We start from the raw sequence: 27,479 nt of genomic DNA, 5'->3' as shown, positions 1-27,479 counted from the left end.
CTATTCGTTTTACCGTCGAGGAGGGATATATAAAGTGGGGCCCCTATCAGTTCCTGGTCGAGTCAACCTGATCGGATCAATGGTTTATATATTCCATAGTCCCCAGATAGAGGGGCGGTTGGGGAAGTCATTCATCAGATCGAGGGACTTCGGTTTGGATGGATGGAAAGTCCTATAGAATGGTAGACGTACTTTGCACGCTTGCTTAAGTAACTGAAATAGATCCACCTACCTACGCTGCGCTACCTACGCTCGCTGCTCTACTACTTTCATTACCGTCGAACGTCTTTCGCTTTGGGTCGCGTTCCGTTACTTGCAGCTGCAACAACATCCCTCCTCGAGAAATAGGAACCGCGAGGCATCTTGATCGGTCATAAAGTGAGACATCGAAATCACATTATAAATAATGTGCCTTACAGTAAGGAAATCGAAACAGGGGATTCGGAACCGAAATAAGTATGTATAGGGAAATCCAGAAGATTCAGAATCTAATTGAATACTTGCCGGAACCGGCCCGACGAAAGGCTTCGTTGACTGCCGGACTGTTGGTGCGTAAGGGATGGAACTTGTCATAATAAAACCTGGAGAGTGCCTAGTCTTCTTCATCGGAGTCAGTGTCCACCTGTATCACTGGGTTCTGGTCTGCTTGGGTTGGCCCTACAGCTTCCAAATTCCATAGGGCTTTGAAAAGCACCTCATATTTTTGATCCATATGATCCAGCTTATCAAGAACGGCCTGCTGCTTGTAAAGAATAACCTTATGTTTGATGCCCTGTTCTTCGATGACCTGCGCTACAATAGCCTTAGTATGCTAATGAATATCAATCTGCCTAAAAGACTTTGTGTCCCATCTACGTGATTTCGCTTACCCCCGGGACGGCCTCATTCCAGCACGAACTACCCCGGGACCCTCACTAACGTTCGTGCCCCTTCCCAACCATTAGCCCCACCAATCCAGGTTAGTGAAGGGGAGGTTATACCCGAACTACTGATTTCTCTCGTGTCCTGGAACCTCTATATACGCTATAACCATTTTGGATCGGGTATTGATCCATCGGCAAGTGCCCGTGCCCTCACTATTGACTATCGCCCTTCCTCTATCTATATACATTATAAAACCACCATGCCCCACCCTGATTGCAATCCCTGATTTCGCCCACCCTGATTATGAAGTTCCATCCCTGCTTTTGCAACCCAACATCCCAGTACTATTTCCCTTCGAACCAATCGCCTTCAACTTACTTAAGAAATATGGGCCCTGGCAGATAATGCCCCGGTGCCCTTGATCCTGGACCCATACCGAATCGGACTCCCTTGCTAACGAATGCCCACGCCTTGATAAGGGATAAGGTATAAGGAATAAGGAATGCCTCAGACCTCTCACTCTTTCAGTATCTTTTGGATAGCTTTTCCTTATTCCTAGCACCTCTTGCAGTTCGTTGTCCGTCCTCCGTAGGATAACGTCTAAGGAGGAGCTTTGATGGAGGAGGAGCAACGTGTGCCTGCGGATAGAACGCAATGCCCTGTCATTGGCAGGGGAAGAGAAGTAAGCTTCTTAGGGTTGAACCTCCCAGCAGCGCGCCCGCATTTCTACACCCCACCCATAGTCTGGAGGTGGGGGGAATCCGTCAATATCCACCTCAATATCTTGCCCATCCCACTCTGATGAATGATATTCCAAGCATCATTATATACGTCATTTCTGAATTATCTACATCATTTCATCATTATATACATCATTTCATCATTATATACGTCATTTCAGACCATGAAAGGTCCGGAGGGCTTGCGCTTCTGAGGGCAAGGTACGTTAGTGACTCGACCAACGCCTTTTAGTTACTTATTTGAGAGGGGCACCCAATAAGTCAAATGAACCTGCTTGCTTGACGTTAGGAGGGCAAGGAACTGACTGAACCTAAACTACCACATGCTCATATATAACTAACTACAACCATACCCCTCTATTTCTTCTCTGGCGGCTTCATAAAATAGAGATGTGCACCTCGGCGAGATGGCGTAATTACATATATAAAACACTCTGCTTTGACTCATTTGACTCATTCCCTTCAATTTACTTATTGGGTGGCCCTATCAAATAAGTAACTAAAAAAGTCACTAACGTACCTAATTGATAGCTCAGCTTCTCAGAGATCGAAGTCAGTAAGGACCGGTAGGGGCTCAACCATAAGGGCCGCCATCGATTTGTCGCTCATCCATCATATGGGTGAGGGTGAGCCTACCGAACTCTCGACCAACGGGAGAGGTACGTAGTCGCTTGTCCGCACCGGGCAAGGACCAGTAGGGGCTTGCTTGACGTTAGGAGAGCAAGGACCCGGAGGGGGCTCGACTGATAAGGAGAGGAATTTATTACTTGCTTGACGTTAGGAAAGCAAGGTCCGGCAGGGCTTGCTTGACGTTAGGAAAGCAAGGAACGTAGTGATTGTCAACGGTGTTCTAAAGTCAGGAATAGAGTCCGGCCTTTACCTCAGCCTCTATAGCTAGGGTTTTATCCAAAGTTTTGCATTTCTTCCTAAAGGGAGGACACTGACCCGATTACCCGAATCTTACTTTCGTTAGATGCTTGGCTTTCACCTCAGAGAATTGGCGAAAGGGAAAATGAAAGATGTGGTTGGCAATGGGAACCGCATCTTTCATTTCTGAGTCGACGAAGCCAACTGGTCCAGATACTGGCTTAGATGATGCTACCTCTGCCGCTGGTGATATCTCCGCCCTTTTTTGTGGTGCTCTTGTTGCCTTCTCCACTGCTGATAGTTCGACCCGGTTTCTATGAACTCATCTGATCCAGTGTCATATCCAGTTGACCTTCTCAATGACGGTTGCCTGAGAGTTGTCTTGGATCGAACTACTAGACTGTGACTGTACTACTTGTTCGACTCTTCCTACCTCTACCTTTTTCAGTCTCGCTTTCGACCGGGCCGGGCAGCGGACTGGGAAGGCTCACTCGGAAGGGCTGGCTAGGAAAGGAGGTTTCTCAGGGGCAGGCAGGCTTGTGCAGCATGTAGAGTCGGGACTGGGCTCAAGAAAGGTAGAAGTGATCGGATCCCTCGTCACATAAGGCCATCCAGAAAGTCAGCCTACTAATTGTCAGAGATAAAGATTTGGTACATGTAGGTGGGTCTTGACTCATCTGAACCCATTTTCTACAAGAACAAGAAGAGAGCTACGAGCTAATAGCTAATAGTTAAGAGAATAACTGAAACTATCAACCGCGAAGACGAAATTGTTGACATCTCCCGAGGTAGATGCTCCCGAATCAGCTCCAGCAGGTAACATCATATTACAGAACAAACAAAAAGGAAAAAGTAACCAATGACATATATAATGAATGACTGGTTTCCACGATGCATTCAAGTATCAATAGCTTGCGCATCGAAAGAGTCGGTGAACCCACCGCGGAATACTGAAGCGCCATTTCTCTTTTCCTTATTAGCGACCAGCTCTTGTAAATCCACTTCCTGGGAATGAGATTGGGTATGGACCTCCTGGCGCAACCTCCTTACTATTGTTGACCACTGGCTCTCGGCACTGACCGGTTGGCAGGGTATCAGCAACAGGGTATCGGCAACAGGGTATCGGGACCTCCCGGTACGGATCTCCTATTGGCTGACTGGCATGGAGTACAAGCCATAGAGTCAAAGCCATTGAGTCCCAGCATTGACTCTTGAGTACCGGCATTGACTCCTGGGATCAACTCCTGGTCCTGTAATTATCTACCGGCTATCATCAATGACAACCATTATAAGCTATGACTTCTGACTATTGACCGGCTGGCTGTGACCACTCTCGGGAATGACCTGAAGGTAAGGACTATTATGATTGGCAGCACAAAAAGTTGAGATCCCGACAATTTGGTGTTGAAGTTCCGAAAAAGCCCAACTTTCTCACGTGTTTTCATTGGCGGAAAATGGCATCTGAGACCGGTTCAATGATTGACCAACAGGGCCAATCCGACTCGCCGTAGGAAGACTTTGGGCGGCGTGTTCGCTAAGGCACTTGACACCCCTCGACTGGTCGGCGAGATCTCCGTTATTATATACGTAATTACGTATATAATATATATTATAATTACGTTTATAATGGAATGGAAGAAGGGTGCTTCAGATCGGGAGTAACCACCAATGAGGGGGCAACACTCACTCCACTCGGTGAGGGGGGGGAAGGTATAACCGATAGGGATCACGGGAAAGTAAGGGTTGAAAGGGAAGGGTAGGTAAAATAGTGATTGGATTTTGCGAGCTGTTCCAACCACCAAAGAATCTGTCCTTTCAGCAAGTGTGATAAAAGCATATCCTAGCAATGAATGCTGGCTGTCTAAATTCATCACCAGTATCTGGGGTTTCAACCCGGCCCGACAAGAGAAGATAGTGCTATACAAAGTAATAATATTTCAGCAAGTGTAGTCGAACGCCCGTGAATGCTAGAAGTTCAGGTAAGTGAGCCGGTCTGGTTGGTACACACATTCCAGGTGGTTGGTAGCAGGCACTAACATGAAAGGCAAGTGGGCACAGGGCATCTCCTAGCAATGCTGGCTGTCTAAATAAATCCAATCGTATCTGCTGGCTGGCCGGGTTCGTTCATCCCGTCCCTACAAGAGAAGTATAGTGCTTGCTGTACCCACTAACTAAGCGATTCATTCAGGAAGTGTTATAGGGCTAAAAGGTCTAGGTCTGAAGGTGGGTAAATAGAAGGTGGCAGGCATGAAATGAAAGGCGGGTAGGTCTGTCTATTCCTAGCAATGGAGTGGGTTCTAATTACTGCTGAGTAGTATCGCCAAGGCTCGGCCGGACCAATAGGTAATAGTGGTACCCAGAATAATTAATAAGGCAAGGTAGGGTAAAGGGTAAATATCCTAATGCCTATCCTACTGAGATTTATGGCTGAAGCACTAGGTTGGGGCATAAGTAAGTAGGGGGGTAAGTTAGGTATGAAATATAGGTTGGTAAAAGGTGGGTTGTTGGTTAAAGGCAAGCTAAGCATAATAGGGGTAATAGCCCATGCTGTGCCAACCCAAGTGTGTAAGATCTTATAAGTAAATAGTAAATCCAAGAAGTAAGTTCCCACGATCCCACATCACAACTGAGCTGCCCAACATAAAGTCTTCCTGTAGGCAAGTAAATACGAACAAACACTATAAAATAGAATCATATTCCTGCTATAATTCCATAAGCACAAGCAGTAGCAGTAGACCCAGGAGCAGGTCCAGGAGCAGCAGTTCCAGGATCATTTCAATCAGCATCAGTTGAACCAACAGCATTACCCGTAGCAGTTTAAGCAGCAGCATCAGAAGAAGATTCAGTTCTCAACCCGTTTAACTCAATCGATATCTCGTAAGGTGACAACTTGAACTCCCTCTCCTCGTATGGCGTCGACTTGGGGAACTCAATCTCTCCTGCTCCCGTTCCAAGGCACCATGGGGAATATATAAATAAATATCGTCTGTTGATAACATGGCTCAATCAATATGCTCATATGGAAACAACATGGCTCTCAATGTCCTCTGGTGGGAACATGGGGGGACTTCCCTCTCTCGGGTATCCTGTGATGGGGGCCTTCTCTCTCGCGTATGATGGAAACTAGGGAGAACTCAATCACTATCTCGTCTCGTGGCATATGGGGGACCTCACTCACTCACTCTCTCTCAACTGGGTGTGATGAGGCCAGGTTGATTCTAGAACTAACCACGGGCAGTAGGTAACTGAGATTCTTTGGGCAGGTTGATGAGATAACAGAGTCCATTGGGGCAGGTGGATGATAGAACTGCAGCAGGTTCCGCTTAGCATTTGGGATAAGCTAGCTATTGGGCCCAGCTGATTGACTATAGCCCAGGTTGAATAGAAACCCGTGGTAGGCTCATAGTTGAATTGTACCAGCTGCTTGAAGAGAGCCCAGGTTGACTAGATATCCGTGAGCAGTAGGTCCATAGTTGAATTGTAAACAGCTGAGTGAAATGAGAACAGGTCGAACGTATACCCGTGAGCAGAAGCAAGCTAATTGGGTAACAGCTGTTTGTGATGGGAACAGATTGAATAGCTCCCCGTGGGCAGAAAATAGCTTATTGGGTAACTGGTAGATTCGATAGCAGGTAGAATAGATACCCGTGAGCGTTAGGTAAAATAGCTTATTGAATAGCAGCTGGTTGATTCAATACCTGCAGCAGACTCCACTGAGCTGTTGGCGTAAGAATTCCATTGGTCCCAGCTGGTAGTGACTCAAACAGAATAGCTACCCGCGAGCAGTATGTAACATAGTTGAATTGTGCAGGTGGATGAGAGACCAGAGCTTTTTGGGTAGCAGCTAGACCATGTTGACTATAGTCCCGTGGTAAGACCTTAGTTTTTTTGGTAACCAACTGTTTGTGATTCGAACAGGTTGAATAGCTTCCCGTGGGCAGTAGGTAACTTATAATATTTGGTAACCGGTGGATTCGAGAACTGAGGCCTGTTGGTCCTGGGCGTGAAGAGAGAACAACTGGATGTGTGTGGCTGTAAGGTGCGGCATGAACCTCAACTGGGTGAATCGAGACCAGGGGCTATTAGAAAACCAACCGTGGGCAGTAAGTTACATAGCTAAAATGTGAACTGGTTTCTTATATATAGAGATTATTTGGGACCAGCTTTTTTATTAGAGACCGGGTTTACTAGAGCCCCGTGGGAAGCCCATAGTAGAATGGGGAACCATCTGAATGATATAGCAGGTTGAATATAGAACCATGCTCAGTAGGTACCATAGCAGATGTTGTAACTTCGGGCAGTATTTCACTGTGGTATTCTAGAGAACATAGTTATGCTGGGACTGGGTGTGATTATTCCAGGTTGATGAGATAACAAACCATGGGCAGTAGGTAACATAGTTTATTTGCTCCATTTGATTAGAGAACAGAGTCCATTTGTGCAGGTTGATTATATGCAGCAGGTATAACAGAGCATTTGGGATAAGATGTCTCTTGGGACCCGCTGTTTGCGAACTGTTTTAATAGAGACCCGTGTGGTAAGCCCAGAGTCTAATTGGGACCAGCTGTTTGAATAGAGCCCAGGTCTAAAAGATACCCGTGAGCAGCCCATAGCTTCTTCGGTAAAAGCAGGTTGTTATGGGAACAGGTTTAATATCTACCCGTGGGCAGTAGGTAAAATAGCAGATGGTGAAACTTTGGTAAGTCGTGAACAGGTTTATTCGATAACTGAGTCCATTTGGGAAGTAACTAGGCTTGAGGGGTGCACTGACTGCTGCTCACCCTTGGCGGAGCTTTTGGACATTATCCCTACGAGATTCGCCATTTGACCGTGGCGGAGGTTAGTGAAGTTTGACCTATCATTTGATCATCTCTCATTTTACTTATTGGCCCCCCCAAATAAGTAAAAAAAGAGTCGAGTCCCTCACCTTTTTAGGGAAGGTGAGCAATAAATCCCTCCGGGCCTCACCCTCCTAACCTCGGATGAGTCCCTCTATTTTCTGAAAATAGAGAGATAAATCCCTCTCCTGGACAGTCGAGTGTGCTAACGCACCCTCACCATATGAATAGTGAGTGACCCCTAAGAAGTAAGGGCCCTCCTCTTCTTGCATTTTCAGGAGGCGGAGGTTTGAACATCTTTCCCTCTCCTCGACCTCGTAACCTCGGCCGAGCCGATGGCGGCCTTTTGTTCTTCGCGTTGATGGCGGCTTTTGGGGCCCCTCCCCCAAAAGAGAGTTGTTCGTCTCCTCTCCTTATCAGTCGAGCCCCTGACGGACCTCACACGTTACCTCTCCGTTGTCGAGAGTTCGGCAAGCTCACCCTCACACGTTACCTCTCCTCGACCTCGTAACCTCGGCCGAGTCCCTTTCGGGCCTTTGTCGAGAGTTCGGCAAGCTCACCCTCACCCGTTAGGGCCTTTGGTCGAGATCTGATCTATGTATTTCCTGTAAGTGCTGGCTATAAAGTATCCTTCATCTTCTACAAAAGCGAAGCTTGCTTGATCTCTACTTTCTTTCACCTCACTGGGCTAGAAGAGCTTGTCAGTCTCACAGGTGCTGTTGGTTATATGGCCTCAGTGTCAATAGGTTTTACGAACACGAAGTGATCCCTAAAACAGACTACTGGACCTGGCTAACCAGTCCATTGAGGCTCCTGTCATTGGTGGGGAGCCTGAGCCCCAGTCGTTGGTTTCAAAAGCTCGAAGACCAGTCAACCTCCTTGGCACCCGCCTCTCTTACTTTACAAGATCTAGCCCATACGACCAACTGCCCTCACCTTGTCATTATTCACCTCTCCACAAGGCAAAGGCAGTCGGAAGAGCTCCTCTGGTACCTTTCCGAACTCAATGGTTAGCATACCAATAGTGAGGAGTCTGTCGACGAACGATTAATTACAGCCTATCCTACCATTTAGGTAGGAATAGGCTTTGTTCAGATACTTGCTCTCATCTCTTGAATCTATGAGAGAGAGTGCCAGGCGAAGCATATACTTCACAATTAGAGCCGGGGACCGATAGACCTTCTTTAGCTTTCAATGGCGGGAGATAACGTACTCTCCTAGGGCAGGATAGTTAGTCCTTTCCTATGCCTTGGGTTGTTACAACCGGGATTTTTTCTTAGTGACCAAGCTAGGGTGACTACCCACTAGTTTTCAATCAAGAATCTTGGCCCTATCCTAAGGTCTCTATATTGTAACTGGCCTGGCGCAGTGGTATGTCTAACACCGAACTTCAATTCCTAGAACGAAATCTTGGGCTTGAGGACATACACTCTTCGGTCTTTATCTATCTCCCGAAGACCGACTGAAAGGAGGTTAGTTTTCACGGAAACGCCAACCGGAGAGTCTTAACCCACATACTCACAAAGGCCTGCCTGCCCCCTCAGTAAACACACTTGACTACGAACCTTGGCCCCTCATTAAAACCACTTTACTACTAACAAAGGCCCCTTAACCTCCACATAAGAACCCTCCTTAAACACCTAATAACTTCCCTTCCCCCAAAGAACTATGTTTATCCTGGGCATCCCAAATGACTTTTTTTTCAGGTACGTTAGTGACTCGACTGACAAGGAGAGGAATGAATGGGTCAAAAAAAGCGTAGGGGTATAACCGAGAAGCCCGGGTCCTAACTATGAGATAAGGAAGGGCTTTCTTTCCCCGCCTGGCCAAACCATGTCCGTATGAATGAATGAGTTGCTTTCGATTTTCAAGTTACGGAAAAAGAACGACAGTTGCCTAGGCAGGCTTATCCCTTACCGTAAGCCTGATTTATAGTTGGGCTTATCAGGCCTTTCCCTGAGCATAGTCAATAAGGGGAAAGTACCACTTTCATCGGCGAAAACCGTGACTGATGCTGTATGCGTGGGCATCTCTCGCTAGCTGGTGGGCTGATACGCCAACTATCCTTATATATATGTAATAATGTGTCGAATAATACATCAATCCATTTCTCCTCATCTTAGAGGGTGGTTAGGGGAGATAAATGGGGAGATATTGAATGACTACCCTGGAAGATACGAAATAACCATTATTCGGGGAGATAAGCAAAAGAAAGATTATTGAAATTGGTTCGGATGTTGGAACAAGCTTTTGAACTCCAACTGAATCTGAGTAAACGGAGGAAACTGGGTATGCAACCAATTCTCGTTGGTTCTGAATCAACGGCCCGCTACCTCTACCTTTGCTTCTGGCTTTAATCCATGCTCTCGAACATGGACTAAATATCGTCGATCTGCGCCTAGAGACCTTGCCACTGAATCTGCTGCTGGAACTTAGTCAATTACATCTTGAACTGCTGCTACCTTCCTTTCCGCTGCTTTCTCTGCTGGTGGTTCCGGAGAAACCAAAATTGGTGCTTCTCACTTTTCTGCTGTGGGGTAAGCTGCTCCTGCAGGCACGGGGTCCTCTATTGAATTGGTTACTTATAGCTTTCTTTGTCACGAGGTCTGCTGCTAGCTCTATTTATGCCTCTATTGCTTCAACCGAGTAAACCATTGCTTTTGTCTATGCTTCCTCTTTTTTCCATGCAATAAACGCTACCTTTGCCTCTTAAGCCTCTGCCTTTCCTCCCGCTGCTCGAACTCCAACCGGATATGGAAAAGGAACGAGCCCCTACCCTATAGGTGATGGCTTTGGATCTCGACCTGGAATTGCTCGAACAGCGACTTATATATTCTAATGAAGGGTAAAAACTATATCTCCATTGACCTAATATTGTATTATGCAGCTCATCTACCCGTTCAATCCCTCTTATCCTCTCTGGTTGTTCTGCCCGTTGTTTGCAAATCTCTATATCTTTTACTTTTAGGTGTAAGGTCCATATGGATCCCCCTCTATCTCCTGATTCTAATTTAGTTGTAGAGTAATAGGCAGCGATGAAGCAAGTAGCAGAGACGGCAGAAGCAGATCCTCCGCTGCGCTCATACTAACTAGTTCACATCTCTTCACTTGCTATCATACTTACTAGTGAAAGTTTCTAATTCATAGATTGAACGTTGATACATAGCCTATTCTCCACTGGTATTCATATAGCTAGTAACTGTTATTGAGCGAGTCCCTGCAAGCGGCAGTCGATAATCCATATCTGATTAGGTGGTCATATCTTCCTCGGTGTTGGGCTAGTTGATTAGGTGGGCTACTAGCAGTTGATATGCGCTATGGTTGGCTACCCGTAAATTTGGGATAAATAAGCCCAAGGGACTATAGGAACTTATACAAGTTATCGTCACTCAATCAACCAACCAAATGAACAACAATGAGTCCTAAAAGAAAGTAATATGACATAGGGCAATTTGTGTGTATGATGCATGGTCCAATGAAGGATCTAACATGCGATCCGGATCCTAAAGATTGAATTGAGCATCGGAATCGCCAAAACCCAATCTCATACTGTAGAGAATTGTGGGTGGAGAGTGAATGACGTAAAGTTCCGTAATGTAATGGTGTTTTTAGCGCGTATCAAAATGAAACAAAATACTGCTATTAGAGCACCTATGGATAGAATGTCAGGACACAGTAGAGAATGTTAGTACCGTAGGAGTACCTTTCTTTCTGTCACCTCCTGGGACTGACCGGTTGGGTTGGTTCTCGGCTGGGACTGATGGTCTCTCGGCTGTCAATGCCCCTCTGGTAATGATTTCCTATTGGACAATTGCTTTGAGCTTGAGAGCCTTTATTTGCTATAACGTGCAAGAGGATAGAGCCAGGGAGCGGGGCTATAACGAACAGGTGCTACCCAGAGGTGTTACCCAGAAGTGCAACTACCAAGAGGGGCTAGGTTATTAGGTGCTGCTACGAATGAGGTGCTACGGGCGTGTATGTGCGGTGAACGAAGAAGAGGTATACAAAGGAGGTATACAAACGAATATGTGCCACGATTATGTAAGTGATACCACCTCAATTCACCCATTGATTCACCAGATGAAATAGAAGGACCTGTTCAATCATAGCCGTCTGTTCAATAATCTTACCCCGTTCACATCTTACCTGAGAGAAAGTTACCCCATTCCCCTCTCTCTCCCTTTGGTCTCGCAACTCCGTACCTCAAAGGCTTTCAATACGTGTAGCCTTCCCTTACAGACTCACTTTATAATACGTGACGTGGTTACGCCTAGCTTGAAATACGTTGTTACGCCCCGTATTTTCCCCTCAAAGAGCGTAGCTCAGGGGATAACCTTCTATTTCTTTATTCCCCTCACTCATAAATTGAATCTCATGCCTATTATATATGAGATTATGCTTTTCTTCTTATTTCATTTCCGACCAAGCCAAGAAGTAAGAGGCTTCCAGTCATTCATTATATATATATTATACTAGTTCTATAATCATTTTGTTTTGGAAATGAGAACCATGATCAGTGAAAAGCTCTTTGGGTACACCAAACCTGGGGATAATATGATTGAATATGAAGAGTGACACCGTCTTACCATCATTTGCAAAGTTACCATATAGTCTCTTTATTATAATCGATGCACATAGCTTCACTATAATCTATTGATGCATATCTTTACTATTATCGATGCATTGATGTAACACTAGTATCTGAAGGCATTGATGCAACACTAGTATCTGAAGGCTAGAAGATGTTTGAATGTACAATTACTGATGTTTGAATGTACAAAAGGTGGTAAGCTGCTTCTTAAACTGCTGCTGGCTACCCACTGCATTTATATACGATTCATTCTATGCCCAACCTATGCATCCACACACGTGCATCCATAAGTCATCCACCACAAGCCGCTGATCAATGGTCTTCTCCGGCTTTTGATACCACCCTTGTTTTATTTATATACCACAGTTCCAGTTATCACGCTGGGGTGCATGCCACATCGTCGTTGTTCAGTCTCGTTACTATGCCTCATCTCTATACGACCGCTGCCTAAAGGCCTGATCGAGACAACAAAATCTTACCCACCATTTGGCACTATTCATTCATTGATAGTGATTGCTCTGTGTGGGAATAGGTAAGGTGATACGCCGTGCGTAGCTTTGCCTATGTGCCTGGATATGTCTCTCTCGCCTTTACCTCTGGTTCTAGGTCAACAACAGGATGATCTGCTGCGACTTCAAGGTGATGGGTAACCTCTAATTGGTTCAACTCGATCGACTGATGAAACTGAAACTTCTATAGCTGGAATTGGATCTGTTACTAGGGACTCTAAAGCTGGATCAGCTCGGTCTATAGGCCCTGGTACTCAAACTAGCTCTGTAATTGGTCCAGAAGCTGGAGTCGGTGCCTGAGAAGCACTAGCGAGGATTGAGATTTCTTGTGGGATCTATCGGTAAGGAGTAGCATATTATTAATGACGGTCGGCCGTTATTAATAATCCGGCGTCGTTCGTTTTTTCTAATGGTCCCGCGTCTCACTTTCCCATGTATGGTCCGCCCACTATATTAATCAGAAGGGGGGCCCCAATTGCTTTCTCGTGATGGTAAATACGGGGAGCATTGCACCTTCTACTAATGATGTTGTCGGGTCTGTTGCTGGGTAAACTGATCTTTCTGGTGCGTATGTAGGTGGATCAATAGGTGAAACTTCTGCTGGATAAACTGGTCCATCAACTGGGACTGGAACAAGCTATGTAACTACGGAATCAACTAGCACCTGGATATGGAATTTAGACTCTGTAAATTGGAGCTCCTCTAAGTGTTCCAGTTGGTGGAGCTACTCTCGGACGAATTTTCAATGTTCTTGGAGAACCTGTCGATAATTTGGGTCCTGTAGATGCTCGCATAACATCTCCTATTCATAGACCTTCTCCCGCCTTTACAGAGTTGGATACAAAATTATCCATCTTCGAAACAGGCATTAAAGTAGTAGATCTTTTGGCTCCTTACCGCCATGGGGGAAAAATTGGTTTATTTGGAGGAGCTGGAGTGGGTAAAACAGTACTCATTATGGAGTTGATCAACAACATTGCTAAGGCTCATGGAGGGGTATCTGTATTTGGAGGAGTAGGAGAACGTACCCGTGAAGGGAATGATCTTTACATGGAAATGAAAGAATCGGGAGTAATTGATGAACAAAAAATATCAGAATCAAAAGTGGCTCTGGTCTATGGTCAGATGAATGAACCACCGGGAGCTCGCATGAGAGTCGGTTTAACTGCTCTAACCATGGCCGAATATTTCCAAGATGTCAATGAGCAAGACGTACTATTATTTATTGATAACATCTTCCGTTTTTTCCAAGCGGGATCAGAGGTATCCGCCCTATTAGGCAGAATGCCTTCCGCCATGGGTTATCAGCCAACTCTTAGCACGGAAATGGGTTCTTTGCAAGAGAGAATTACTTCCACAAAAAAGGGATCCATAACCTCGATTCAAGCAGTTTATGTACCTGCTGACGACTTGACCGACCCTGCTCCTGCTACGACATTTGCACATTCAGATGCTACTACCGTACTATCGAGAGGATTAGCTCCAGTGCCTACTAAGGATAAAAAAGGTACGAAATGACCTTCCAGCTCCAGCGTAGAATAAAAAAGGTCATTTGTCTATTCTTTTCATGTCCAGTTCTGATATGAAACTCTGTAACGGATATATAGAGATTCAAGAACGTCACTGCTTAATAGCAATTTTGCAGACCTACTAAAAACTAAATTAATTTCATCAGTTATTATGGAAGTTCTGTTTTTCCCTTCATCACTCTTTGTACTCTCAGATTCCTACTAAATTGGCAATTAGTCCAAAAGGCAATATATACATACTACTCTAAGGGCTCTATTCTGAACAGAATCTGTAACTGATATTGACTATGAAGTCTAACAAAGCCGGTATTAAACATAGTTCCCCCATATCAGTAGATTTGCAAACCATAGGAAAATCTAGAACTGCTGCAAGAGGACAAGAATAGATTTGATCTCAATAAATTTTCTTCTCGAACAAAATCTTAAATTATCGCATGTTGCATCTGGATTATAGCACAAAGGCATTAAATTATAACGAAATGCTCTGTAAATTCAAAATATCTTTCCAGAAATTCTGTAAATTATAACGGCATGATGTAAACCATACCATACTAATGCGGTGCAGCGAGACGACAAAAGCGTTAGTCACCTTTAGTTAGACCAATTTCGGCTTAACAGTGCGCTCCATGGAGCACTAACGTTGAACTACTGGTCGAGAAAAGAGTTCACACGCGGCATGCTGCCTCTGTTCATTACAAAGTGCGTTAAGGTACTAAAATTTCGCAGCCAAAGTTCCTACGCAAAATTCCACAGTCAATCTCCAGGCAGTTGAGCATAACCCAATGGTAGCGTACCTGTACCACGCAAAAAAGGAAGAAGGGTAAATACAGTCTTTAACTCTGAAAATCAAATGAGGATTATTTAACCGGTTCTCGGTGGAAGAAATAGACAAGGAGGAGGAATTAACCTGAACCCTGCAACTGGCATAGAGAAAAATCTAGCACGCAAGATGAAGTTGCGAAAGGGAAATTCTCTTTATAACTGCACATTAAAAAAAAATTAAGTGGCAGCAGTACTGAATAGGTAAAACAGGAAAAGAATAAAGATAAAGTGGGAAAAACTATGAAGCTTCTGTAAACCCTTGATCTTTCGTAGTGTGGTAAGAGGTTGGGCCACTGCATGGGAAAAATAGTAACCGGAAGATTGAAAACATTTAATGAAAACCTACAGATTTGGTAGCCTCGAAGGAATAGGCAAACTGAAGAATTTTTCTTACCTGATGGTTCAATCAGACCGTGTAGCGTTGACACGACTCCAGAGCTATGAACAATTGCCATGGCTGGACTGCAATAACCTTCAGAACTGGTAAACCCTCTTCAACAATAGGAAGCAAGATGCAGAGCAGGGAATGAGCAAATGAGACCCACCAGGAAGAGAGAAAGAGTCACCGTAGAGGGCTGCAACTAGTGGATGAGCCGAGACCTCCTTGCGGCAGAGGCACGAATGACCGGAGTGAAGCAACGAAAAGGGCAATTGTTACCCTAACAAAGCGCTGGGAGATGGAGGGACTTTATTTGGGAGATTGCAACAGCCATTCAGTGGAGACATCGACACAGCAGTGGATCCTTTAGATTCAACATCGACTATGCTCCAACCTTGGATCGTAGGCGAAGAACATTACGAAACTGCACAAGGGGTTAAGCAAACTTTACAACGTTATAAGGAACTTCAAGACATTATAGCTATTCCTGGACTGGATGAATTATCGGAGGAAGATCGTTTAATCGTGGCAAGAGCAAGAAAAATTGAACGTTTCCTCTTCGACCCTATTCGCTTATCATATATTCAGATTCGATGAATCTAGACCATTTGAACTTGTATCCTTCCTTCTCGTATTAGAAGGTATAGGGTTTTCCAATCTGGAAAATTTTGTTATCTTACATGCACGGTTAGGATACAATCAAGTTCTTTGTTATATTATTATGCAGGTTATGGGACAAAGATACAAATTTAAAGGCTCATCTACCGACGGAGATAGTGAACATTTGATGAATCAAATATAAATTTGATTGTTGTCTTTCAGTTAATTCGTTTGAAAGTTTAGATCAAGCGAACAGAATTGGTAGGCGTCAATCGATCCGTGGAACGTATCAAATCTTTCACATATAAGTTCGTTATGAGATGAGCCCACTCATCTCACAATGATATAAAATCATTTCGGACAGATCTATTGCCGAGTAGAGATCTATTTGTAACGGGGCAGAAAGCAGCTTCTTTTGGGTCGCTGTCCACATAATTTCTGGACAAGGGGTAATAGTTTCTTTCTTTCGTCCCAACCCAACAGACTTCTTTATTCTATTGTTTGTTCCAGAACGCATTCCATGAAATATGTGTATTCTATAAAATAGTGGGGTAGATTAAAGCAAACGTTGGTCCAGATGTAGATCTAATATGCATAGCCGGTAGATTGCATTTTTGTGATATGTTACCAGAACGAAACTAGAGGCAAGGAAGAGTGTTTGTCCCAATATGAAAATCTTGGGTCTCAAAAACCATGTGATGATCTTAGGTGAAGAAAGAGAACGAACCAAAGGTTCGCCTTTAGCGAGGATGGATCAACTCCAGAGAATTTCTCTGCCCAGGTATTCGGAATATCCGTCGTACTTGCCACTTCTATGGTTCAAAAATAGGCTCGATTTACCGCACATAACTTATTGTAGAGAATCCTAGTTGATCAAGATCTTCGCCCCGATATTTAGCAAAGGGATAGATACATCCGGGATTTTCGATTGAACGGAAATTTTGTTCAACCCCAACGGAATGCGTTGCGTTTGGATGGAGCTAAAAGTCACATGTCCGATCGATACTTTGACTGCTCTATGGATTGCTTGGAACATATGATATTCGAGAGAACTCTCGAATTTTTCGAAGAACTAGCGATAAAAAAAAAAAATAAAAATAGTTTATAGGTTTGATCATCTGGTATCGGATCAATCTCGATCGATCCAAAATACTAATATGCCTGCTCTGGTCCAACGTTCCCATCCATCGATCTAGATAAGGACATGAGATTGATATGATCTGAAAGACTTTTCAAGGCCAAGTCATAGGGACGGACTATGAGGGGATATATATAAATAGTATCACTTAGTGGAATGTATAGGGCTATACGGGCTCGAACCGTAGACCTTCTCGGTAGAACAGATCAAAGTTCTTATTATCAAAATAATTTGAACTGTTCCAAGAACCCAACATGCATTTTCTCGCATTGGGCTCTTTCATTAACTGATGGAAAGATCGGTTAGTCTGCCATTCTCCTCTTTCCGGTAAGATACTAATATGGCTCCGTGTGCTCCAAATTCTTACCCTTCGGAAGCAATCCCAAAGTTATTCAAAAGGTTTTTTTGACGTAGGTCTGCCTTGCTCGGGCATAGATTGACTCAAATAGAGTCTCTTCTATCGCTCCAAAAGTAAAATATGACACTTCATACACCTAAAAGTTCATAGAGCGAAAAGAATCTATTTTGAGGTCCCCGTATTATACTCATTATGCCTGGCATTGAACAGAGCTGGGATTGACCATATCAATTAGATCCGTAATTCGAATCAGATCGAACTTAATCTTTGTCATGCTATTGTTCCCCAGAGAAACAAATTTATAGAGTAAGACTATTTCACATAGAATCTATTTCGTGGATCGGACGAATCGATAAACTCTCCCGAAAACCATTGGCGCACGTGTAAACGAGGTGCTCTACCTTGCTGAGCTATAGCCCTTCCTTGCCAGTCTTGGTGATACACTACTATACTAACCAGATGGATCACTTTATGTCAAGGTAGATATTTCATGATCCAATACTATGATCCAATACGTTCCAATAAGTTCGATCTGTGCCAGGGACACATACATTGTCTATACATTTAATTCAATTTCGATTTAGAATCGTTTATAAATCCAACTCTACCTATGAGAATAAATGACCCACTTAACTCAATGGTTAGAGTATCGCTTTCATACGGCGAGAGTCATTGGTTCAAATCCAATAGTAGGTAAACTTATTAGATGCCATCGAGTTTTCAATGGTATCTAATAAGTTTTACTCCACGTGTTTGGATCGAGGCGGAACATTGAATCCATTTTTCAGATCATTATAGAAAATGTTAATTAGAGACGGGGGGGCTAGCATTGATAGCCTCTAATCGGGTTCTAGCCCTTTAGAGACAGGGGGGCTAGCATTGATAGCCTCTAATCGGGTTCTAGCCCTTTTCAGAGCTAAATCAGCCTCAATTGCTTGTCTTTTGCCTTCGGCTCGAGCTAAGTCAGCTTTAGCTATTCGAAAATTTTCCTGGGCTTCTCGGGGATCGATGTCAACATCTCTCTCTGCATTATTTACCAATATAGTTATTCTATCACTGTCTATCTTGGCGAAACCGCCCATCATAGCCATAGTGGACCACTGCCCATTGAGACGTATTTTCATAACTCCTATATCTACAGCTGCCACAAGTGAAGCATGATTGGGTAATACGCCAATTTGACCACTATTAGTAGATAGAATTATTTCTTTAACTTCTGAATCCCAAATGACTCGATTAGGAGACAGTACACGAAGATTTAGGGTCATTTTCAGAATTAACTTTCCATGCTGGAGTTTATAGCCTTCGCGGTAGCTTCATCAATATTACCCACCAAATAAAAAGACTGTTCGATAAGACCATCTAATTCTCCAGAAAGGATCATTTGAAAACCTCTAATTGTTTCCATGAGACCCACATATTTGCCCGGGGAACCTGTGAATACCTCTGCTACGAAAAAGGGTTGTGATAGGAAACGTTCAATTTTTCTTGCTCTTGCCACGATTAAACGATCTTCCTCCGATAATTCATCCAGTCCAGGAATAGCTATAATGTCTTGAAGTTCCTTATAACGTTGTAAAGTTTGCTTAACCCCTTGTGCAGTTTCGTAATGTTCTTCGCCTACGATCCAAGGTTGGAGCATAGTCGATGTTGAATCTAAAGGATCCACTGCTGGATAGATACCCTTCGCAGCTAATCCTCTCGATAGTACGGTAGTAGCATCTGAATGTGCAAATGTCGTAGCAGGAGCAGGGTCGGTCAAGTCGTCAGCAGGTACATAAACTGCTTGAATCGAGGTTATGGATCCCTTTTTTGTGGAAGTAATTCTCTCTTGCAAAGAACCCATTTCCGTGCTAAGAGTTGGCTGATAACCCACGGCGGAAGGCATTCTGCCTAATAGGGCAGATACCTCTGATCCCGCTTGGACAAAACGAAAGATGTTATCAATAAATAATAGTACGTCTTGCTCATTGACATCTCGGAAATATTCGGCCATGGTTAGAGCAGTTAAACCGACTCTCATGCGAGCTCCCGGTGGTTCATTCATCTGACCATAGACCAGAGCCACTTTTGATTCTGATATTTTTTGTTCATCAATTACTCCCGATTCTTTCATTTCCATGTAAAGATCATTCCCTTCACGGGTACGTTCTCCTACTCCTCCAAATATAGATACCCCTCCATGAGCCTTAGCAATGTTGTTGATCAACTCCATAATGAGTACTGTTTTACCCACTCCAGCTCCTCCAAATAAACCAATTTTTCCCCCACGGCGGTAAGGAGCCAAAAGATCTACTACTTTAATGCCTGTTTCGAAGATGGATAATTTTGTATCCAACTCTGTAAAGGCGGGAGCAGGTCTATGAATAGGAGATGTTATGCCAGCATCTACAGGACCCAAATTATCGACAGGTTCTCCAAGAACATTGAAAATTCGTCCGAGAGTAGCTCCACCAACTGGAACACTTAGAGGAGCTCCCGTGTCAATCACTCTCATTCCTCTCGTCAAACCATCTGTAGCACTCATAGCTACAGCTCTAACCTTATGATTTCCTAATAATTGTTGTACCTCACAAGTAACCTGAATTTCTTGACCGGCTGTACCTTGACCCTTAACTATCAATGAATTGTAAATATTAGGCATATTACCTGGAGGAAAAGAGACATCCAGTACTGGGCCAATGATTTGAGCAATACGTCCCACATTTGTTTCTACACTTGCGGAAACCCCAAGAACAAGAGGATTTTTTCTCATACAAAAATGGAAATAATTTCCATGAAGAATATATAAATATGATTTTGCCAATATCATCAATAAAAAAAAAAAAAATGTTCCATATTGGGTCGATCAGACCAGTAAATAATAAATGGAAGTTACCACCTGGGTAAAATCCAACTTTATTGAAAAGTTTAAATTCATCCATATTTGGAATATGAAGTAGGTAGATGGATATGAATAAGGATCATGAGGAAGTCTTCGATTTATCTATAACTAGAACCAATTTATCCATAACTAAAACCGAAAATACTTCAAAATTATGTCCAGATCATCTGTGAAATATGAAACTTGATATTCATGACCTTTCTCTCATTGATCATTATCTCTTCTCTTCATACGCACATCTGTATATGTATTTTCGGACAATTCGCACCATTATGGTCAAAGGTCCATTCGGTTCCTTGATTTCATTCATGAACTAGTTTAACCACTGAAAGGTTCTCGGGTCAATCCATGGAGGAAGAACTTCAAGAGCAAAGATTGGGTTGCGTCATACATAAAGAACACTATACAATGAGAGTGTATCTAGCACCCCAATAACGGACGACTTTTTGTAGGATATTTCTATAAAAATTGATTGTTTACGTTCGGTCCATGTCGAGCAGACCTCGTCCTTGCGAGAAATAATTATTAATAAAGGAGGGACTTATGTCACCAAAAACAGAGACTAAAGCTAGTGTCGGATTCAAAGCTGGTGTTAAAGATTACAGATTAACTTATTATACTCCTGAATATCAGACCAAAGATACAGATATCTTGGCAGCATTCCGAGTAACTCCTCAACCCGGGGTGCCACCTGAAGAAGCGGGAGCAGCAGTAGCTGCTGAATCTTCCACCGGTACATGGACCACTGTTTGGACCGATGGACTTACTAGTCTCGATCGTTACAAGGGGCGATGCTATGACATCGAGCCCGTTCCTGGAGAGGAGACTCAATTTATTGCCTATGTAGCTTACCCCTTAGACCTTTTCGAAGAAGGTTCTGTTACTAACTTGTTCACTTCCATTGTAGGTAATGTATTTGGATTCAAGGCCTTACGGGCTCTACGTTTGGAAGATTTGCGGATTCCCCCTTCTTATTCCAAAACTTTTCAGGGTCCACCTCATGGTATCCAAGTTGAAAGAGATAAATTGAACAAATATGGTCGTCCTTTATTGGGATGTACTATCAAACCAAAATTGGGTCTATCAGCCAAAAACTATGGTAGAGCAGTTTACGAATGTCTCCGTGGTGGACTCGATTTTACTAAGGATGATGAGAACGTAAATTCCCAACCATTCATGCGCTGGAGAGATCGTTTTGTCTTTTGTGCGGAAGCAATTAATAAGGCCCAGGCTGAGACGGGTGAAATTAAGGGACATTATTTGAATGCTACTGCAGGTACATGTGAAGAAATGATGAAAAGGGTAGTATTTGCAAGAGAATTGGGAGTTCCTATCGTTATGCATGACTACCTGACGGGAGGTTTTACCACAAATACTTCTTTGGCTCATTATTGTCGAGACAACGGCCTACTTCTTCACATTCACCGCGCGATGCATGCAGTTATTGACAGACAAAGAAATCATGGTATGCATTTCCGGGTACTGGCTAAAGCATTGCGTATGTCCGGTGGAGATCATATGCAAATAAGTTATTTGCTGTTTGAATCTCATGACGCTGTCACATTTCATTAAATGGGGAATGAATGAACTGTTATTATGAAGGATGAGTTGTAGTTTTGTTGTTGTTTGATACAAACCTTACTCCCACCACCATTGTTGCGGTTTCCATAGAGATAGAAATATGTGCAACCCAATTGACTTCTAAAGCATGGGGCTATTATCATTGTAACATGTCAAAGATATAAAATGTGTCATTTACCATGATATTTTTGGCTTATTTGAGGATTATGTTTATAAATTATAAATATAGTTAAATTAGATCACCAAATTCCTTATGCATTTATTGGTGTGGTTGTAAAAAATATTGTTATAGGTGAAAAATAATACGATGATATTATTTAAATTAGTTGTCTATAATATTGCAAATAACTATTATTAATACTAGCCGCAATAATATAGTATAATGTAACATTTAACTTTTACCGTTACATCTATGACAAAAATGTGTCTTCACATTCCATAATTTTTGTGTAATCATAGCATTTTTATTTATTTGAATGCAAAATATAACTTCAATGTGTCGAGGTGTTTTAACTTAATGTAGTAAAAATATTCTCCATGATTTAAAGAGCTGTTATGGAAAGAAAAATGAAAAATAATTGTGGACATACAAATAAATTTAAAATATATAATGATATTATATGATTTTTTCTCAAATTATTTAACGAAGATGATATTTTTAAAATAAATAAAATAATTGGTTATCATATATATATATATATCATACAAATTAATTAATTTACATCCATAAATAAATACAATCTTTTCTCTATTTTTATATTTTTAGATGTCATGAAATATCAAAGGTTGTGTGCCGATCACAGAACCCATTGCATGAGCCTCTCCTTTAGTTGGTCCATTCATCTCCTCAGAGCCCTTTCTAGTTCAATAGGGATTCTTTAGTTGAGATCTCCCCCTAACATCAACTTGGGGACATTTGGTCCCATGTACTTCATTCAATAACACTCATTATATTTGTCATGGCCTTCGTATTTCAAGCATGTATGTATATGGGACTCTTTTATATCATCGCATTACTTTCTAGCCCATTGATGCATGTACATAATGTATCATGTACTATTTTTCTCACACCCAAATTGTTGGATGCACTATTATTTTTTTGTACTGAGTTATCTCAGTGGGTATGGCTATACCTCCCCCACCTCATTAAGGTCATGTACAAACAATAAAGGAGACTTTTCTCTTACTAATAGGTTTTGCTTCCTTCAGTTATATTTCTTCCCTATGTTGTAGTGCTCTCTCATTCTTTCTCCATTTGACTCCCCCTTTGGTTTTTGATGAATGTGAATGTACAATGTATTTTGGTCATACGATGTGCTCCTAACACTTGTACATTGGGGAACTATTTGTTATCACCTTTAAAGTGATCATGATGCAGGTACAAATAACGATATTTCAAACACACACATCAAACTGAAAACCAAACACGATAGGTAGGCATATAAACTCAGAAATAATTAATTATTAAACAAAATAATTATAGGAGAACTATTGGCCCAATGATTGGCCTCTTCATTCCTCACACTCACTCACACAATACATGCCTTCATGCCTCATAGGCTCACCTCAATTATACAAATGGATTGGAACCCAAGTAGGTTCTAGAGACCTAAACTAACTCCCAAAATATCTCTCATGATTCCTAACATCTCTCATCTAATCTCTTATCCCTAGATAAGAGCTAACTAATCCATAATCTTCTCAAACCTTCCACATTAATCTCAAATCTTCTCCTATTTACAATAATCATAATTATCTCTTAAAACTATTAGAAAAATACATTAATTAATTAAATCCTAACTTTAGAAACTAACTCCTCTAATAAACAATTGACCCGGGTTAGATGCGTCGCATTAGATTCCCTAGGTAAAAAGAATTCATGGTCTCCTGACCATAACTCGTCATAAGATGATAAAAACTCCTCCTGGATCCCAAACTTTAGTTTGTCGTTGATCATGTACTTTGTTATGTTGTTGATGTGTTCTGTGGCTGTCCTTCCTTGTCTTCAAGGATTCCAAACTTTATGTTTCAATTATCCCTTCTCCTTGCTGATATATGCTTGTTTTGTTGTTATCAACAAGCTTCTGCAATCTTCTTTTCTTCGTGCAATATGTCTCTTTTGGGACACTTTCACCATCAATCTTCTAATCTCTTCAATTTCCATGTCCAACTTATCTTATTGATGGTAAAAATCACCCATTCTTTGTTGAAAATGACTCTCGTCCTCCATGAATTCACTAGGATACCATTCATCTTCTATCATTCTATGCCTCTTCTGTTGGAATTCGTCCTCATTGCTGTCACTTTGCTGTTGGATTTTATTCATTGAAACCTCATCCTCATCCTCTATGAAATTGTTGTAGTCCACCATAATTTCATTTGCTTCACAACTGTTCTTTGGATTGTCCAACCAACCCTCTAAAAAATTCATTTTTGCAGCAAAAAACTCCATATCAATGCCTTTGTAAACTTGCATAGGTTCCTCCAATGGTTCATGAGTATCCTTAGTTTCTAGTTTACTCTCAGTTTATTGTGATTCTCCACTACCTGCAAACATAAAATAAGTATTAGTTTCAAAATCATGAGACTTAGAGGTCTCTCTTATGGCTTCCCGCATCCCTTCCTTATGTAGCATACAATCCTTCAAGTTGTCCAATGACTCTTCCTCATATTTTGAATTTGCTTCTTGGTTTCCATATCCATACATTCATCATCCTTAGGTTGTTCTGGCCTCTTTTCAATCTGCACAATAATTTTCAATGGTTGTTTTTTTAGAATAATTTATGGTGCCATTTATGGGAATCAAACCCACATTCATTTCATCATCGTTGTCACCAAGCAATGATCCTTTCTCTGGTTCACAAATATATATATATATATATATATATATATATATATATATATATATATATATATATATTTGTCTCGAGTTTCTCTGATTCCAAAACTTTCAGTGTACACTTATGTCTTCTTTCCATCAATTTTTTAATTGGCCATTTAACTGATCGCTTTATTACCCATCCATGTCTTTGCCTTTGTAATAGCTTTAGCAACACATCAAGCCATACCTTCAATTCAAAAATTTGTTTCTTGTCATCATGAATGCCAATTTCTATGGCATCATCGTGGCCTTTCTTTGGAATCTACATCTTCATATGCTTCTCCTTTCATGAACTTCACCTTGTTCACTATAATCTGCAAATGAATCACTTTACCAAGTTATCTCTTCTGAATTTGGTAAATGGTTCACTTCACTTGAACCTTACTCCTGAGCACTTCTTGCTCATTTTTGCTGCAAACAACAACTGCAGTAACTCTTCAAATTGTCTTTACAATGACTTGACTTTAGGTGTCGGGCTTGGTCCATCATGCACCAATTACAATCAATGACACTTTTGACTTGACTTAAATTTCCTTTTGACTCTATAATTTTAATTAACTTTTACATCAATGGACCTTGGTGTATTTTGACTCTTTTTACTTCCTTACCTATAGACCCACTGATGCAGGAGCATCCAGCTCCGAGGAGACTAATGACTATTGACGACTCACGGGAGAACAGAAACAAGTCAGAGGCTACAGGATTGGGTGGACAGACCACCGAGTTGGTTATTGTTTTTTTTTAACTATTGTTTTATTTCCTTTTATCTCATAGCATTTAAGATTACAAAGTTGTTTAGGCCCAGGAAGGGAAAACTGTTTAGTTAAGTTTTTGTTAAAGAATAACTAAAATGACAGTTAGAATTCAGGTAGAGCAGTTTATCAATTAGTTATGTATCCATGTAGATTAAAAAGGAAAATAAACATTTGTACAGGGACTTCTTCCCTTCATGAAAAGCAAAAGAAATAGAAACAAGAACAAGAAACCCTCTGTACAGAACTACTGTTATTTTATCTGAGATAATCTATTGCTAACGACTCTTTTCATTATTATGCACATAACTGTTACTGTGTATTACTGTATCTAAAAGCAAATTAAAATAGGAGAAATTGTTGAAATGCAAGAGCGTTACAGACTTTGAATCAAGACCATAATATTACCAGAACCAGCATACAAAACGAGACAGAGTAAGGCGGTCACAGCACAGCGTATGAGCAAGGTGGATTTATTAACAGCATAAAGTTGCAGAACAAATACAATAACGAGAGCGTTACAGGAATTCAAGGAAAGTCAGAATGCAACTGTAATAACCAGAAACCGTATGCCAAGCACGAGGAGAACGAGGTCTCGTAAAGTCCATATACAAGATTACAAAAAAAAAGGTACCAAACCAACCATACTGTGTCCATTTAACTTAAATTAAATATTTCATAGTCATTGTGTACAGTAAGGACGAAAGCCTTACAACTTCATGTAACAAACCCCGGCATCGCCGTAAAGAAACACAAGTTCCAAACCCTTGCTATATGACAACCATCGACTGACACAAAAGAGCAGAGTACAGAGATTGCAAACGCCGGCAGAAGGCACGGCCAAACCCTAACAACCCAAACAAACTAAGATCTATAGCCACGGTCATAGTAAACACACTACAGGCAACTGTAACAGGAATAGACCCTACCCGTTTGCAAAAGGTACGAGGCCTGGAAAGATGTGAAGACTGCACAGCTCGGAACCCTCGTGAGCCAGCCCTCGGTTCAAACCTGTACACAGAAGCAACGAGAGGTTAGAACCACCAACAGCATAGAGAAAATGAAGGAACAGACAAATGCAAGCGTGAAGGAACTCACCCACAGGTTGACGGAGAGCTGTCGAGGCAGAAACCCATTCCATAAACTGTAAACGGCACAGAACCTGTAAGTGTCGATAAAAGACAACCAAACCGGGTGAATCATAGCACGAAAGTTTACCTTCAAGGGCGAGAAGAGATTGGAAGAGCGGCAGCTTCAAGGACGCAGCTACCTGTACAAAGAATATAGCTCAGTGACAGAGAATGCAAACACTTATACAGTGAACCCACAAGACATAAAGCAGCTTACCATAACTTCAGAACAGAAACCCTGAGCTATACAGGCCCACACAAATCGACAGACAGCATCGAAGATAGAGGAATAGCTCCTCAACAGAAACTGCAACCAGTGTAGCCATTGACCGAATGTAGAGTTCATCTGCTGGATGTCACAGTGACCAGGGTTCGAAACCGGAAGCATCGCCACAGGATTAAAGAAAGAGCAGCGGCCGAGTGATAGGCGGAAATGAGCCAAAGGCAAGACCTGAGGGTTTAACAAAGGCGGGAGTTGACAGAACCAGCCGGTAACTAAACCCTTAAACCGGCAGAGGTGTGAATTAATGAGCCTTGGGTTGAGGGCCGGGTAAACCGCGGGAGTTTTGTCCGCACATAAAGTGACCACCGGGCCTGAGGTGAGACCACGTGGTCTCACGTGACTGTGTGTCCACGTCACCAAGGGCTGGGCCATCAAAAGTGGTATCAGAGCAGGTTTTGAGTAAAGGAAAATGGAGGTTGGCAGAAGAGGAAGAGGAAGAGGAAGAGTCCGGAGGGTAGCAGAAGAGGGACTCCGTGAGGAGATCCGTATCTTGCGAGAACGTTTAGAAGCAATAGAGGCTGGGGGAAGAAGAAACCCGGCAGATAATAGTGATGGAGATGAGGCAGAGCCAGAGGAGGAATTAGAAGGAGTGACACCAGAATCTAGACTGTTGAAGGCGGTTTTGTTGTCGAGTCACAAGCCAAAACATGAGCTGTCAACTTATGACGGAAGTCTGTCCGCAGACGTGTTGTTGGATTGGCTGAGTGAAGTCAATAAATATTTTGAATTTGAG

The 27,479-nt window shown here is 42.3% G+C and overlaps 1 long non-coding RNA gene across 1 annotated transcript; it reads right to left on the bottom strand.

Annotated features, from left to right (window-relative positions):
• Positions 1-14,507: 14,507 nt before the first annotated feature.
• On the bottom strand, positions 14,508-15,377 carry LOC149215404 (uncharacterized). The gene is made up of 3 exons (XR_016250481.1): positions 15,155-15,377; positions 14,846-14,919; positions 14,508-14,732 (listed from the first exon to the last, which is right to left on the bottom strand). It is a non-coding gene; the product is annotated as an uncharacterized LOC149215404 (long non-coding RNA).
• Between the last annotated feature and the right edge of the window lie 12,102 nt (positions 15,378-27,479).

The sequence above is a fragment of the Pinus tabuliformis genome, chromosome 1_1 (genome assembly GCF_031772625.1).
Source record: "Pinus tabuliformis cultivar Carrire ecotype Pingquan chromosome 1_1, CPIR1, whole genome shotgun sequence".
In the NCBI taxonomy this organism is placed as follows: domain Eukaryota; kingdom Viridiplantae; phylum Streptophyta; class Pinopsida; order Pinales; family Pinaceae; genus Pinus; species Pinus tabuliformis.
The sequence above is the reverse complement of the archived record's forward strand: the minus strand, read 5'-3'. Positions and strand labels throughout refer to the sequence as shown.